The sequence below is a fragment of the Macrobrachium rosenbergii genome, chromosome 16 (assembly GCF_040412425.1).
Source record: "Macrobrachium rosenbergii isolate ZJJX-2024 chromosome 16, ASM4041242v1, whole genome shotgun sequence".
In the NCBI taxonomy this organism is placed as follows: Eukaryota; Metazoa; Arthropoda; class Malacostraca; order Decapoda; family Palaemonidae; genus Macrobrachium; species Macrobrachium rosenbergii.
Window position 1 is genome coordinate 42,661,262 of NC_089756.1, and position 17,062 is coordinate 42,678,323.

At 36.9% G+C, this 17,062-nt stretch overlaps 1 protein-coding gene across 1 annotated transcript in view; it reads left to right on the forward strand.

Annotated features, from left to right (window-relative positions):
• The window catches only part of LOC136847376 (vang-like protein 2), a 395,295-nt gene that overhangs the window by 17,547 nt on the left and 360,686 nt on the right, over nt 1–17,062 (forward strand). The gene's annotated exons all lie outside the window — the stretch shown is intronic.

Here is a 17,062-nt window from a genome sequence, read left to right on the forward strand (position 1 = left end):
CACCTTCCCGTTCCCCGACCCCCAGTTACTGGCGTGCGATGATGCATAAAAGCGCTTCCTGGAGGCCAGCCATGATTCACGGGAGTTTCTGCTACTGCCGAGGCACGTTCAGGTAACTCCCCACACCCCAAAAAAAAAAAAAAATATAGGGTCAAGGTCAGAACAATCGAATAAAGATTTGCTGAAATCATCGTATTCTTTAAGTTGTGAAGTAAGTAACTAGAGAATTATTCAAATAGCTTGAGAATGACTCTAGGTCGAGAGGACATTAAGCCAAGTAAAGACCGATATGCAATTAAATTCACCACCTCAATGAGATTTTCACGTGAGACTGCCATATCAAATTATACTTGTTGTTGCCCTCATCCGATAGTGGGGGATGGTACCTGTATGTTCATTGAACTTATAATAAAGTATAAATTCGAGATGCAAAAATAAGAGACAGATGATATTATTTGCACTGGTATTATTTCATTCCTTCAATCATCAAGGAAGGTAAGAAAGTTGACAATTTCAGATTTGAAAAAGTAAATCTATGCAAATCGCATAACACTTTTTCACTTTTCTCATATTACTACTACTACTGCTGCTACTGCTGCTACTACTGCTACTACTACTACTACTACTACTATTATTATTATAATTTTTATTATTATAATTAATGTCCTCACCTTGTCAAAGATGACGGAAAGTCCTGACTCTAGGGACACTACGTATCGTCTAAAATATTGAACCAAGAGCCTTCTCGTCCTCAGCAAGTCTTTTGGGGATGAAGTTGCTAGCCACATGTTCTTTTTCTGCATGGTTCAACAGGGGCCACTGGTGAGACAGTCGGGCCTCAAACTGGACGACGGCAAGTGTATGTGTTTTATCATAGTTACTATCATGCGTCTGTGGTTCAAAGGCATTACAGGGAGCCCAAATCGGGTCAAAAGGTCCATTATTATAATCTTTACTTTGTGACCATTCCTGTATTATCTTATATTTATGTTTATTTCGGATCTACTTATTCTCCAGAAATTTAAATTCCTTAGATAAATACAGATACTTTATATATATATATATACATATATATATATACATTACATATATGTATGTATATATATTATACATGTGTGTATGCATATATATATATATATATATATATATATATATATATACATGTGTGCATGCATATATATATATATATATATATATATATATATATATATATATATATATATATATATATATATACATATATATATATATTTCAACTTCATGCCTTTTCCCTTGACGGAATGGCTTCAGCATGAGTTGACCTTTTTGAATGAAAATGCTATACCTTGTCTTTCTCCGACCTAGCTGCAATCCCCACCAGTCGACTAACTACCAGGTACAGAATGCATTTCACTGATTACCAGAATTCCCATAAATTTTTCAGGAAACGGGCTAAAATCGATCTTCTTACGCGAGGAAAGGATCTCACGACTGGTTGGTGAAACATTGAAGGTAACCCCTTGAGAGAGAGAGAGAGAGAGAGAGAGAGAGAGAGAGAGAGAGAGAGAGAGAGAGAGGAAATACGATTCTCAGTCACTGGTAATCAAATAAAAATTCCGTTTCCTTAATTTCACCTCGACTTAACCCTCACTTTCCGATTAGGGGTCCAGGAACGATTGGCATCAGTCCGGACTATTCAATTAAGTGAATGGCTTACAATAAGAGGATTGTTATGGGTTAAACCTGTCGCCATGCATTACACATACGGATTTTATAGAGCCTCGAAAAAATTTCAACGTACGTTTTATATTTTTCATCCAGAAGAGGAATGCTTTTTTAAAAATAATGGTAGCATCGACAATATACTATATTTTCAGTAATCATTTACAAAAGAATACAAGTTAATCTTTAGGGGATTAAAGAATCATCGTAAGTATTGTGATATAAATTTACCCACGTAACATCGTTATGACACCTTTCAAGATTTTGTTTTCAAGTAAAAGAAAAATGAATATAGTAAATATACGGAAATTCTTCTAGCTAAAAACACGAATACAAAAAGAAAATTTACTTATGCATAAGCATGTTCCTTGATTCCCATAATGTACGACATACCAGGCCCTCTATAACCATCTATCAACCACAAAAGTTCCGGTGTATCTTGATTTGGGCAAGATACATTACCCGGTTAACATCCGGTTGGGTAATAATTTCCGGCAGGGATGCGGCCAAAATGAAAGGGGTACCTTTCCCCATTAATTAGTTGTTGTTCTTCCCCTGAAAGCACGTGATGATGCAAGCAACAGGGTAGGATAAGGAAGATCTGAAGCATTGCGTGTGTTAAGAGAAAAATAATAACGGATAATGAGGATGAGTTACGACATATGTAGGGTTTCATAGATAGAATAGATCTTGAGAGAGAGAGAGAGAGAGAGAGAGAGAGAGAGAGAGAGAGATTAAGAGAGAGAGATTAAAGAGAAAGAGAGACATTAACTTAAAATACGTACAGTTGTAAGGACTGATTCAAGACAGAGACAGATGATGAATAAAGGATAGCCACTGGATGGATTGGAAAGATGGGACTGGCTAACTTATATATCCTGGAGTCATAAAAAAAAAAAACCCAAAAAGGTCAATGAAATCGACAGAAGGGAAGAAAGCCCGGAATCCCCGCCCCATATGATTAATGTGAAAATATTTTTAATGACAATGAAGCCCTTAATAAAGGAATGATTGTCTGATTAAAGAATGTTTGATCTGATGGCCTGGCACTGGAGCCATTCGCTTACCCAATAATAAAAATGTAAACACCCTTACTTCTCCAGTTTATTGAACCAATAACCGATGACTTCCTACTGTACGTTCACTTCAGCATATTTCCCGTAGGAACGTAAAGCCTTCGAGGGGTATTCTACTGTAGGTGGTACTCAATACACTTCACAACGTCCCTTCTGCTTAAGTTCCAATACTATTTCGATTTTTTTCTCTCTGTTTACGCCTCTTCCCGCCTAGCTGTCCAACTTCTTCAACTTAACCTTGCTGCAATTTTTTCATCCCTCATTTCGGTAAAAATCCTTCGAGCCAGCCTATGCGAGTTTTAAGCGGTGACTCAAGTGGTCTCTTGAAACAACTGAATATAACTATAGCTTGAGCGTACCAGCGATTCATTCTTAGGAAAAACATTCACACAATTCCAGGGTTTTTTTTTTTGCACTGACATTTGTATTGGTTGCAACATTGCTACAATGTAATCAAAATGCAATATACTGACATTTCAACGAGACTATGCCAAATTTCACATGAAACCAGGCCGCCCTTCACTTATTTTCTATGTTCAATGCAGCCGCCTCCTTTACGAACAACCAATTCCGTGATGGTGCCTAATCCCAGTGTCCCTAATTCTTAACGAGACCTCCACTACTGACGAGGGGATCTTGAAAATTTAAGTTACTACTGACGGAAATGATTCAACAGACTCGACACCAACAAAAGCGAGTACTTTAATTTGATTCTTTATTAACAAGGGAACTTGCCTCAGCGAAAAGTGACCAATCAACCGGTTATAAATCTCTCTAAAAAACTCTGGTTACTTAAAAAAAAAAATAAAAACTGATCAACTCGACACTTCGTTTTGCCACTTGCAATCGGAATTGAATAGCAATTAGTGGTCGCTCTGGACCATCGACGTGATCTCTTTTAACGAGTTACAATGAACTAGTGGTCGATATATGCCGTGTACGGTGACAAATAGTCGCATCAAACTACCTAGAGGGAACATTACCCTAGATCCTAGGATGCTGTTAAGTCTAGGCAGATTTTCTTTATCATCATATTACCTTGGATGATTAAATGTTCTGAACAACATCCTACGACCTAGGATGATTAGATATTGTAAGGTGATAACTAGTCAATCCAGACTATCTATGATTACAAATGGCAACTTAAGACTACCTACAATGGCAAGTGGTCTGTCTAGAGCTTACACTATCTGGGATTAAAAAAAAAATAGTGTAATAATAACCACAAACTAACACAAATCAGTAATTTGAAGTTTTCCTGCGTCGTGCCTGCTTGGATCATTGACGCCGAACTTGAACTAGAACAAATATGTATCTTTTATATATAAAGCTAAATGTATTTTAAACCCATGTAAGCATTCGTAACATAGATATGTGCACAACATCATATATGAGTGTATAATATATATACAGTATATATATATATATATATATATATATATATATATATATATATATATATATATATATATATATATATATATATATATACATATAATATATATATGTATATATATTTGTATATATATATATTATATATATATATATATGTAAATTTATATATACATATATATATATATATATATATATATATATATATATATATATATATATATATATATATATATATATATGCAGAAGAACCAACAAGTTCACGATGCAAAAAAAAATATGGCCGAAGACCATCCAGTATCCAAGGGAAAACAATTCAGGGAGCGCATTCCTATCCCGCCATTGTCCCCGGAATATCCACCCAGAGGACATTCTCCCCATCCTTGCCCCCTCTGAAATCCAACTGCCAATCTCCCCTCCCTATATATTGGTATGGGATGAGGGTCGGATGGGGGAAGTGGACGTAGCAAGCCATCTGGGCAATCCTCTTCCTTCTTTTCGGCCCCAGTCAAAATATCGGAAATCGATTATTTGATAGTTTCGTCCGCCGGAGCCGAAACGCATCGAACAGGAGGAGGAGGAGGAGGAGGAGGAGGAGGAGGAGGAGGAGGAGGAGGAGGAGGAGGAGGAGGAGGAGAGACGAGGACGAGGACGAGGAGGAGGAGGAGGAGGAGGAGGAGGAGGAGAGGAGGAGGAGGAGCAGGAGGAGGAGGAGATTTAGATTATGGGCATAAATATACGAATGTAAATCAAAAGTATCGGTTATATTCGTTATTTCGGATGCGCTTCCAGTCAGCAACCGATCTATCACAAAAGAATTGCTTTAGTTCTTTCTCTTATTGACATGTGAATATTTATGTGGCATTATGGATGCATAAACATAATGATATATAAGCGAGCGCACACGCACACACATATACATATATACAATGTATATATGTGTGTGCATAATGTTATATAAATGTGTATATATATAAATATATATGCATTATATATATATATCATATACATATACATAGAGAGAGTATGCATGTATGATTTCAGATTACTGCTTGATAATGAGAATGCTGCTTAAGACCGCTGAGCAGTAAGCTTTTACTTATAAATAAAACTTGACTAATGTTAATAAAAAAAAATAAAAACCCCATAGTTCTAATCACAGTTAACTACATCACATCCCCCTTTACCCAACTTTCTACAAAAGTATATGCTTGTCAATAAAAGTGAAAAACACCCACCAGAATTTACACCATAATTTTTCCCTTCACCTTCTCCTCATAAACAGTTTCTTCGATGTATACACCGAGACCAGTAGCCTAAACACCCACCTATCTGGCCTAACATTGCAAAGCCACACTCCCTTTTTCGACATTCCAAGGAATACAGTGCATAAGTTCCCTTCTGTTGATATATGCACTCGAGAACTCCTCTCCCAACCCTTTCAAAAACAAGATGATAAACCACAGAAACAGTTTACCGTATTGGTCTTTTAACAAATTATTACAGATGAAGCAACATCGTCTCTTCAGTTTAATAATGACTAACACTTCAAATCAGTTAGCCTTTTTCCCAATAAAATTTTTGCATAAAAGGTGAAACAACGCTTCATTTGAGTATTAATAAACGAAAGTAGCCTTTTCCCCGACAACATTTCTGCACAAAAGAAAGCGAAACAAAATTTCTTTTGACTAACAACACTAAAGGAAAGATTTAAAACATTTAAAATCAAATCTGGGAAATCTAAACATTTCCCTTTGACAGATGCACTCGAGAACTAATCCCCCCCCACCGGCCCTAACCCACCCCCATATAAGAATAAACCACAGAAACAGTTCACCATATTGACTTCTATGTAAAAACACGCCTTAATATTTAGATCCACAGGGTCATTCATAATAGGTGAATTGTTTACGCGTGTTCGCAGGACTGGTAGTAGTGAGTGGGTGGTCTGGTTCCTTGACGGAATAACCACTTGGTTTTTTCCCCTGCAAATAACCGAGGGCGTCTGTTTCTAAATTAAATTTTAGGAGGGAACCTGCACCACCATCCTCGGTCTATCTGTTTCTTTCTTAACTCCTGACAGACAGCTGCACGGCAGCTAGGTTAAAAGTTGTGTCTAAATTTTTGTATAATTACTTCTGCTGTCGAAATTTTAATCTTTGACTTTATGCTGATCATATCTAGGATACCGCACGGTTTTATATCCTATGAAATCATTACGAAACTAAACAAGTAAAAAATGCGCAACTTCGGCGCAGTTGGGTTTTCTGTACACCGTATAATCAAGGCCATTGAAAATAGATCTATTTTTCGGTGGCCTCGGTATAATGCTGTATGAACCACGGCCCGTGAAACTTTAACCACGACCCGGTGGTGGCCTATCATATATCGTTGCCAGAAGCACGATTATGGCTGACTTTAACCTTAAATAAAATAAAAACTACTAAGGCTAGAGGGCTGCAATTTGGTATGTTTGATGACTGGAGGGTGGATGATCAACATACCAATTTGCAGCCCTCTAGCCCAGTAGTTTTTAAGATCTGAGGGCGGACAGAAAAAAGAGCGGACGGACGGGCAAAGCCGACTCCATAGTTTCCTTTTCAGAAAGTTAAAAGGTCAATGGAGACGCAGGGAAGAGCAAAGAATGTCCACAATAATGAAGACAAATAATAAAGTGGTACAAAGTTGGTTCTAGATTATGATTTTGAAGAAACACTCCAGGGTATATGAAAATTAGTGATGGCTCAAAAAATAAAGCTCCTCTTCCCTAACACAATACCACCATTAAAATTTACTAAACGATTTCAACAGACTGGCAACTTGAGGACTTGTACGGTGTATTTGTTTGTGCATTCACTGCATAAATAGACCCAGTTCAGCATACTTGACCTTAATGACTACCCATAAAAAGGTACTTTGAATTGCAGGAACATCAAAGGATACCTCCGACAGCAGCCATAATAAAGACTAATGATCAGATAGGTCCGATTAACATTACTATTCCACACACACTGCTAAATTCTAAGTACCAGCGCAGCTAATGGTCCAGGTTAATATAACGAATTATTACTGCTGAGACCATGCAACTTTCTTAATTTAATCATGACAACCACTTCAAATTAGTTAACCATTTTATAGGTCAAAATTTTGCATACAAAAAAGGCAAATTCACCCCGATATTAATCTCTCTCTCTCTCTCTCTCTCTCTCTCTCTCTCTCTCTCTCTCTCTCTCTCTCTCTCTCTCTCTCTCCGTTCATCTGATAAATGTTATAATTAAATTCCAACCAAAACAAGTCAGAATCTGAAATTAATTATTAAACCTAGAGGAGATATTTTCAAAATTGTCTGAAGCTGGAGTTAATATTACTGATATAGACTGAGTTTTACGGAGGATACTCATTTACCAAATCTGTTGCAGATATAAAGACCCATAAAAATAGCTGAAAATGTGCCCTTCCGGAGAGGCATCTCACTTTCAGTAGAATCAGGACCCACTAAGACCACTGACAGAGGGAGAGACGTACTCACTCCAAGATCTCTATATACATCGTCAACAAATCTTTTTGTAGTTCTTCATACCAATTCCCATTAGTTTACTGTGTCATTCATAGTTCAGACTCGAGAACCGAAGCAGCAAACAGTTCATTTCCTCATCTACATCGAAGGAAAAAATAAGAAGGCCATTGCTTCCATTCATGAATTTAAGCTTCAGTGAATTTATGGAGCACAGGATGGAGTCTCAATGCTCAGTGCTTTTATAACGTATATTTACCCAAGGTGACAAAAAACCTTTCAATTTACGGATCAATATGAAATTCCAAGGGGACATTTTCAAGCGAACACCAACGAGGACATTTTACCTTCTGAGTAACATTATAAACAACAACAGACAAACCCCCAGGAGGAGCTCTACCCTGCACAAGCATTCACCAAAGCGAAACGTTCCAGCAGCAATTCTGCCAACCCCAGATAAAAGCCTAGCTTGTCACTGCATACGCAGCATCAATAACCCTGTTGATGACTCCTTTGAACAGCGTCTGGAATCACACGAAGAGGCGAGAAAGAACTTCGGTGTCAAACGATGTATTTGGGCACTTCAATATGATCGTTTTCTATTGATTGAAATGGTGCAGCTAATTCGAGGCCTCTGAATAGAGGCTTGATTGTAATGGCTTTTGAGGCATCAACAGATCACAGAGACGCGTCATTCTCTCAAGTGGGGGTTAGAAGTTCAGCTGCTTTAATAAGAGGGTAGCAGGTTTCATAGCCTTCATGATACATACATAAATATATAATAAATATATACATATGCATATGTGTGTATGTATATATATATAATACATATATATGTATGTATATAATAATATACATATACTGTACATATATATATGTATATATGTGTATGTATGTATATATAATACATATATATGTATGTATATACATATATATATATACAGAGAGAGAGAGAGAGAGAGAGAGAGAGAGAGAGAGAGAGAGAGAGAGAGAGAGAGAGAGAGAGAGAGTTGCAGTGTCCTATCTTTCGTGGATAAGTGGATCACATGTGCTTATTGGGCACCTTCAGAATATTATAAACTTGAAACTTAATAAACCAGTAAATGAATACGGCCCTATTTGTTTCTATATTTATAGTCATTTATTGATCATAAAGATCAGATAAATCATAATGAACCTCAAAAGATATGCCGCCATACCTGGGGTCACGAGTCAGCGCCATCTATTGAGCCTCTTGGCAAGCAAATCAGGAACATATCGATTTCCGAGCTAAACGCCCAATATCTGCCGCATCAGCAATCATCGTTGAGTTACCCGATAACGCCCTGCCCTAAGCCTGTTAGCGCCGAGCCGATACCCCTTGCGTCCGGGAGATAATTGGAAAAGGGGGAGATTACCATAGTCATAAATTTATGACGGGCATAAACGCGATTTTATTGCACGCTGTGAATTGCCACATTCAGCAGGTTTTCAATTGGCCGGAAAAATTGCAGGTGAAATGGCGGTTGAATTTCAGTGATAATAAAATTGATCATTTTGAAGGCCGAAGGTGACTAATTCTCTAAGTGGCCCAGATCAAAAAAAATTTCCAAAAAGAAGTGGGCATGGAAAAAAGTTCGTAAGAATCATGATAAATAACAATAAATACCAACGTATCAAGCATAAAATTCATTACTGGCAATAAATGTTGCCATACTATTTAAAATATCTAGCCCTCCCTGACTATACAAATCTTTCGTAACGTCTTCCCCTCGTCTGAAACATTCAGTAACAGCGTTTAAGGAGGACTTTCAAGCTTGTCCACGTATCTAACTTCACCATAACTTCAATTTCCTCAATATCCGAGTCTTCTGCAATGACTTCTAAATTCCTCTATCAAAGTCAAGTCTACTTTAAACCCCATGTCTAAAGTTTCTAGGCAACTGAATTTCTTTTCAGTCTTTTAAATACTCAAGCCCCATCAAAATGTCCTCGTTATAGCTGGTTTTAAATGCCCAAATCAGCATTGTCTCATCTCCCCCTTATGGACTGTGGGCGCATGGTAACTCTCGGAATTTCTTACCTTTATAATTCACGTTTCTCTCTGTCTCAAACTTATGAATGGAAGAGTATATCCTTCCTATGGCTTTTTACGTTTTGCATGTCCAAATTAGTTTATACATTAAAGTTTACATTAAAGTTTATTTATATTTCATTGTTTTGAAAGATTATTATAACCTCACGGTTCATTTACAGTATAGAGTGGACCGATTAATCGCATGACGTAAAGCACATCGATACTTTATCGTCATCCCAAGATCTTTATATCTTGCGCCAGTCTTTACACATTCTTCAGAAAAAGGCTAAGTATACCTTAGTTTAACCAGACCACTGAGCTGATTAACAGCTCTCCTCGGGCTGGCCCGAAGGATTAGTCTTATTTTACGTGGCTAAGAACCAATTGGTTACCTAGCAACGGGACCTACAGCTTGTTGTGGGATCCGAACCACATTATACCGAGAAATGAATTTCTATCACCAGAAATAAATTCCTCTAATTCTTCATTGGCCGGCCAGAGACTCGAACTCGGGCCTAGCAGAGTGCTATCCAAGAACTCTACCGACTCGTCCAACAAGGAACTACACATTCTTCAGAAGATGGCACATTCGTTTAATAAATGCCTTTTATATGGGTCTACAGGTGATAGCTATTACGGCACCCTGTCAAGCATTCACTCTGTCACTTTACTCGCGGAAGTCGGACATGTGACATTTTATGCTCGCCTAAACAAGCGATGTTTATTCTAAACTCAGTGACGGTTGTGTTCGCTGTCTGAGTTCTTACCATTTTCATGAAACTCCCACTTCTTTTGCGACCAAGTTCGTCAACTAAATTTCTAAGACGGATTATCAAACGTGAGAGAGAGAGAGAGAGAGAGAGAGAGAGAGAGAGAGAGAGACTTTATAACAGCATTTTCACAAAATGCTACTCCATAAGAACTTTCCTTAAAAATTCAGAATATCCTAAACATCAAAAGGACATCAGTAGGTTTGGGGAAGAAAAGACTTTCTTTATGTTACTAAGATCTTCCGGGAAGAACTACGATTAAAAATGAGAGAGGAAGATGAATACATGGGCAAATACCCCAACATTTACACGGATAAGAACACAAATTTCCTTACGAACAAGAATATAATAAAAACATTTGATTTCCTCCAAGCGACGCTACTAAGGGTCAAATAAGAATAATTCACTGATTGGTTTACCAATGTCCGTCACGATATCAAATGTTTACTAACTCTGTCCAGTAACAAAAGTGAACTCCTAAAGAACGTACAGTATATATATCTGCTAAGAAAGAGGAACGCGTCTGCATGACAGGTTTCCACCTATTATAATGAAAATAAGGAAATCGAAAATATGCGTTCAACATACACTTGGAAATTTCCCTTTTTTTCCGTTTCATGAAAAGAAACGTCCATTTCCTGAGAGAGAGAGAGAGAGAGAGAGAGAGAGAGAGAGAGAGAGAGAGAGAGAGAGAGAGAGAGAGAGAGAGAGAAGGGGATTTAGACCTTGCTTCTTTTTCTGTCCCCTATACACTGTTTGTCATTTTTACCTTGAGGCCATGGCTAAAAGTTATTAGTTATCCTCAGTAACATACATACATACATACGTACATACACAAACACATTACATACATACATGCATACACATACACACACACACACACACACACACACACACACACACACACATATATATATATATATATATATATATATATATATATATATATATATATATATATATATACTGTATACACACAAGACCATTCCCTCTCTTTCAGCCTTGATTTCAGTGAGCAAACATTGCCCCATTAAATTAGGAAATGATACAAACAGCATGACCTTTGACGCAAATGTCATTACCCTTGGCCTTACTTCTAAATGAGAACGGGTATACTAATTAAGAACGATAACAACAAAGGTAGAGAGCGGGAAGAGAAAACTGAGCCAATTAACGAACTTTCTCAACACAACACCAGCGTTCCAAACTCATCAGATATTAACCCCTTCCGTCCATCATCCCCTACGAAGCATTTAAATATTCCATGGCTGGCCGGATGTAGAGGTGACGCTAGCGAGGAGGAATAGAGGGGTCCCCGGCATAGAAGAAAGAATGACTTAGTCGTTTTCATTTTAAAGTTAAACTGCAGCTGCCGCCATGCCAAAATTGACTGTAATATAAGAAAGGGTTCAGACAAGTAGTCTTTGCCCTTGATTCCGTATGCACAGTCCCTCAAAAATGTTTTGCATCATGTTTCAGAAGTTTTCGTTCACCTAAATAATTTATTCGTTTTATATATACACAAAAATGTGCTTTTCTTATTCGATTTTGGCTATTGATCATACGGTTAACAATATAAAAAATGAATGGTGAGTGAAAAATCCGTATTACGAAAAATAACGAAACATTTTGAAAAATTTCGCTCATGATGGTAGGGTAAGAGTCATATAAAAATTATAATTAGTCATCCATTCAACCCTTATGGGAATCAATTCAGAGACTTTTTTCTTCATGGATAAATAATCCAAATGAAAAGTATAGGAGAAAATCAGGTAACACCCAATGGATACTCAGTGGAGAGAGAGAGAGAGAGAGAGAGAGAGAGAGAGAGAGAGAGAGAGAGAGAGAGAGAGATAAATAATTAAATAAAGGAATTATAATAATGATGAAGAGAGAAATAAAGGAATTATAATAATGCTAGAGAGACATAAAAACCGGTTTAAAGGGAAGGGGAGGTAATTTCTCTGACGCATCAGTCGTGTCTGTGCTTGTTTCATATGCTTACAAAGGGCTTGCCAAATAACGCCAGATGTCACTATTACAAACTGTTTGAAAAGTTTTGAAGTATGTTGCAAAACATTTTTGTGTGACTGTACCGTCCTGAAGGTCAGACTAAAGTACCTATATTCTGCACACTTATAAAAGGGCCAGTGGCGAGAGGCTGGCCCTGGGATAGATGGCGGCAAGTCCAAGTCTTAACATGGAGTCTAATTCTGTTATACTGTGTTATTTAGGTAAAAAAACATTCAGATACACATTACGTTTTACACAGGAGGATACTCGTTGGCCAAAATTAGATAAAATTACAATCAGTAACTTTACGTGACTATCTGAACAGGGGATAAAGTATTTGAATAGGTAAATTTTCATATAATGCCACCTACAGCATTTCTTACTACGGCATATAATAGATAATAAAGTTCTACTTTGCAACATCCCTTTGGCTCCTCCCTCCATCGCTTTCTAGCCTCTTCCTTTCAAACCGTTCCTTGTGATCTCTTTTCAACTTGCTGTTCAACTTCTCTAACTTTATTTTGTTCTCAATTCGACTTCCAACACTCCTCTAAGAACAATCCCTACGGGTCAGCTCTGAATGAAAATGTGACTTGGTGGTTTGATAAACTAATTTATATATTCAATTGATCATTCCAAGCAGCAATGATATTTGAAATTAAAATATTGAAAATGGCAAGAGTGTATACTGTAGTTAAGAGAAAGATATTTCAGATTCAGATATCTGATAAACTCTTAAAGATACCTGAATATTTTGAATATCTAAGGTGAATGTAATTCAGATTCAGAGATTTGACGAAACAATTAATATATCTGGAAGTTTTGGTTATCTAAGGTGGCGATATTTCAAATTCAGATATTTGATGAAGCTATTGAGATATCTGAATGTACAGAATATAAAGCAACTTTGGTAAAACTCCTAACCTAAAAATACTTTCAGCCTACTTCTTAGGTCTGTGGCTGCTGCCAGAATTCTCGTGTTACAAAAATTAGGCCTGTCGCTTGCTGCCAGAATTCTCGTGTTACAAAAATTAGGCCTATGGCTTGCTGCCAGAATTCTCGTGTTACAAAAATTAGGCCTGTCGCTTGCTGCCAGAATTCTCGTGTTACAAAAATTTGGCCTATGGCTTGCTGCCAGAATTCTCGTGTTACAAAAATTTGGCCTGTGACTTGCTGCCAGAATTCTCGTGTTACAAAAATACAATTACTGAAAAATTAAGCTTATGGACTGGCAAATCATCAACACCCTCATGACATCAATTCAAAATGACACGGACCCATCCTTGCTTATTACTTGACAATTATCGGCTTATGTTTTCAGCAAGCATCAATAAGCTGGATGGGAGCCCGTGCATTTTTAAACAACAAGGGAACGCATCCAGCCATCTGTCAAATAGATAAGCGCCAATAAGTTATTCATAGGCCGCGTTGCCAACCTGTCCAAGTGTTGACTCTCCTTTTGAGTTTTTTCTGCTAAGGTATAATGTAATTTATTTTCCTCTCTCTCTCTCTCTCTCTCTCTCTCTCTCTCTCTCTCTCTCTCTCCCCTCGACTTAGAAATTGACAAGTGAAAATGCACTAGTTCAAATTTTCTCTCTCTCTCTCCCCTCGATTTAGAAATTGACAAGTGAAAATTATAGTTTAAATTTCTCTCTCTCTCTCGATTTAGAAACTGACAAGTGAAAATACACTAGTTTCTCTCTCTCTTTAGATTTAATTGACAAGTGAAAATTATAGTTTAAATTTCTCTTCTCTCTCTCTCTCTCTGTGCTCGATTTAGAAACTGACAAGTGAAAATGCACTAGTTTAAATTTCTATCTCTCTCTCTCTCTCTCTCTCTCTCTCTCTCTCTTTAGAAATGCTCGATTTAGAAATTGACAAGTGAAAATGCACTAGTTTAAATTTTTACTCTCTCTCTCTCTCTTCCTCGATTTAGAAACTGACAAGTGAAAATACACTAGTTCAAATTTTCTCTCTCTCTCTCTCTCTCTCTCTCTCTCTCTCTCTCTCTCTCTCTCTCTCTCTGATTTAGAAACTGACAAGTGAAAATACACCAGTTTAAATTTCTCTCTCTCTCTCTCTCTCTCTCTCTCTCTCTCTCTCTCTCTCTCTCTCTGCTCGACTTAGAAATTGACAAGTGAAAATGCACTAGTTCAAATTTCTCTCTCTCTCTCTCTCTCGATTTAGAAATTGACAAGTAAAAATGCACAGTTTAAATTTCTCTCTCTCTCTCTCTCTCTGCTCGATTTAGAAATTGACAAGTGAAAATGCACTAGTTTAAATTTCTCTCTCTCTCTCTCTCTCTCTGTGCTCGATTTAGAAATTGACAAGTAAAATGCACTCTCTCTCTCTCTCTCTCTCTCTCTCTCTGCTCGATTTAGAAATTGACAAGTGAAAATGCACTAGTTTAAATTTCTCTCTCTCTCTCTCTCTCTCTCTCTCTCTCTCTCTCTCTCTCTCTCTCTCTCTCTCTCTGTGCTCGATTTAGAAAACTGACAAGTAAAATGCACTCTTTCTCTCTCTCTGCTCTTGACAAGTCTCTTAAATTTCTCTCTCTGCTCGATTTAGAAACTGACAAGTGAAAATACACTAGTTTAAATTTCTCTCTCTCTCTGCTCGATTTAGAAACTGACAAGTGAAAATACACTAGTTTAAATTTCTCTCTCTCTCTCTCTCTCTCTCTCTCTCTCTCTCTCTCTCTCTCTCTCCTCTCTCTCTCTGATCGATTAGAAACTGACAAGTGAAAATGCACTAGTTTAAATTTTCTCTCTCTCTCTCTCTCTCTCTCTCTCTCTCTCTCTCTCTCTCTCTCTCTCTCTCTCTCTCTGCTCGATTTAGAAACTGACAAGAAAAAATGCACTAGTTTAAATTTCTCTCTCTCTCTCTCTCTCTCTCTGCTCGATTTAAAAATTGACAAGTGAAAATGCACTAGTTTAAATCTCTCTCTCTCTCTCTCTCTCTCTCTCTCTCTCTCTCTCTCTCTCTCTCTCTCTGCTCGATTTAGAAATTGACAAGTGAAAATGCACTAGTTTAAATTTCTCTCTCTATTTAGAAACTGACAAGAAAAAATGCACTAGTTTAAATTTCTCTCTCTCTCTCTCTCTCTCTCTCTCTCTCTCTCTCTCTCTCTCTCTCTCTCTCTCTCTGCTCGATTTAGAAATTGACAAGTGAAAATGCACTAGTTTAAATTTCTCTCTCTCTCTCTCTCTCTCTCTGCTCGATTTCGAAATTGACAAGTAAAAATGCACTAGCTTAAATTATCTCTCTCTCTCTCTGCTTGAATCATGTATGTATGTATGTATGTATGTATGTATGTATGTATGTATGTATGTATGTATGTATATATGTACGTATGCATGTCGTGTACATGGATCCCGCCACTGAAACTTTTCATTGTCATGTTTCTTAAAATTAAGTATGACTCACTTTAAAATTCTAGTGTCACTCTTATTGCAAATATTTTTGAGAAACATATGCGGTCGATTACTGCACCATGCAGTTCTAATTTACATACCCAATCAATTCCAATAATTTTAAAGTTTCCTAAGTAAGCTTAAGTAACCAAATTGTGGAATGAACTTAATACTGTGTGTGTGTTAGTGATGTTTTTTCTTTTTAAGTTTTTTAACATGCTGACATGAGTCTTGCTTCATTGTTTGTTTGTTACTTACTTATTTTATCGTATTTTTTATCATATTTGTTTTTCCTGTCTTTCTTTTTTTTATTTTTTTTTTACTTTTTTACTTCTCAAATCCTTTTTACGTACTGAGCTGCTTTTCCGGTTTGTGCGTCAGTGCTTGTCGCAATCTTCCTTTCAGTCCGATAATAATAATAATAATAATAATAATAATAATAATAATAATAATAATAATAATAATAATAATAATAATAATAATATGTATAACACACACATATATAAATATATATATATATATATATATATATATATATATATATATATATATATATATATATATGTATATATATATATATATATATATATAATATATATATATATATATATATATATATATATATATATATATATATAATTGCTCTTGTGTCCCGAAAACCCTGCATATACACAAGCAATAAAAGAGAGCATTCATGCAACTGAACAATTAATACAGACACGTGCACGTCTGTAAAAATATGTCCCACGAATGCGTGTGTGAGCGCGCGCGCGCGCGCAAGCGTGCATGTGTGAGATCGCGCACGTCTATAGGTACCGGACCAATTCCAAAATGACAACATTAATCTGCACTGCCATTACCAACACGAATTGAACCGTCATACGAGACGCCATATCGAAAAAAAAGAGGAAATTCTTAGCAATTGCGTGATGCCACTAATGTGGAGACGGGTCTGGGAAAACCACACTCCACACATCGATAAAGGCAGTATTGATTAGCCTTGCAAGGGACAGCTGTAGTTCGGGGTCTCCCCCTGTGGGACCGGGCCAAGCCCTGTCGCCGTACAAAGTTGGCCAGATGCTTTGTCATGCATTTTTACATAATCTAAACTTTGGTTAAAAGTATTT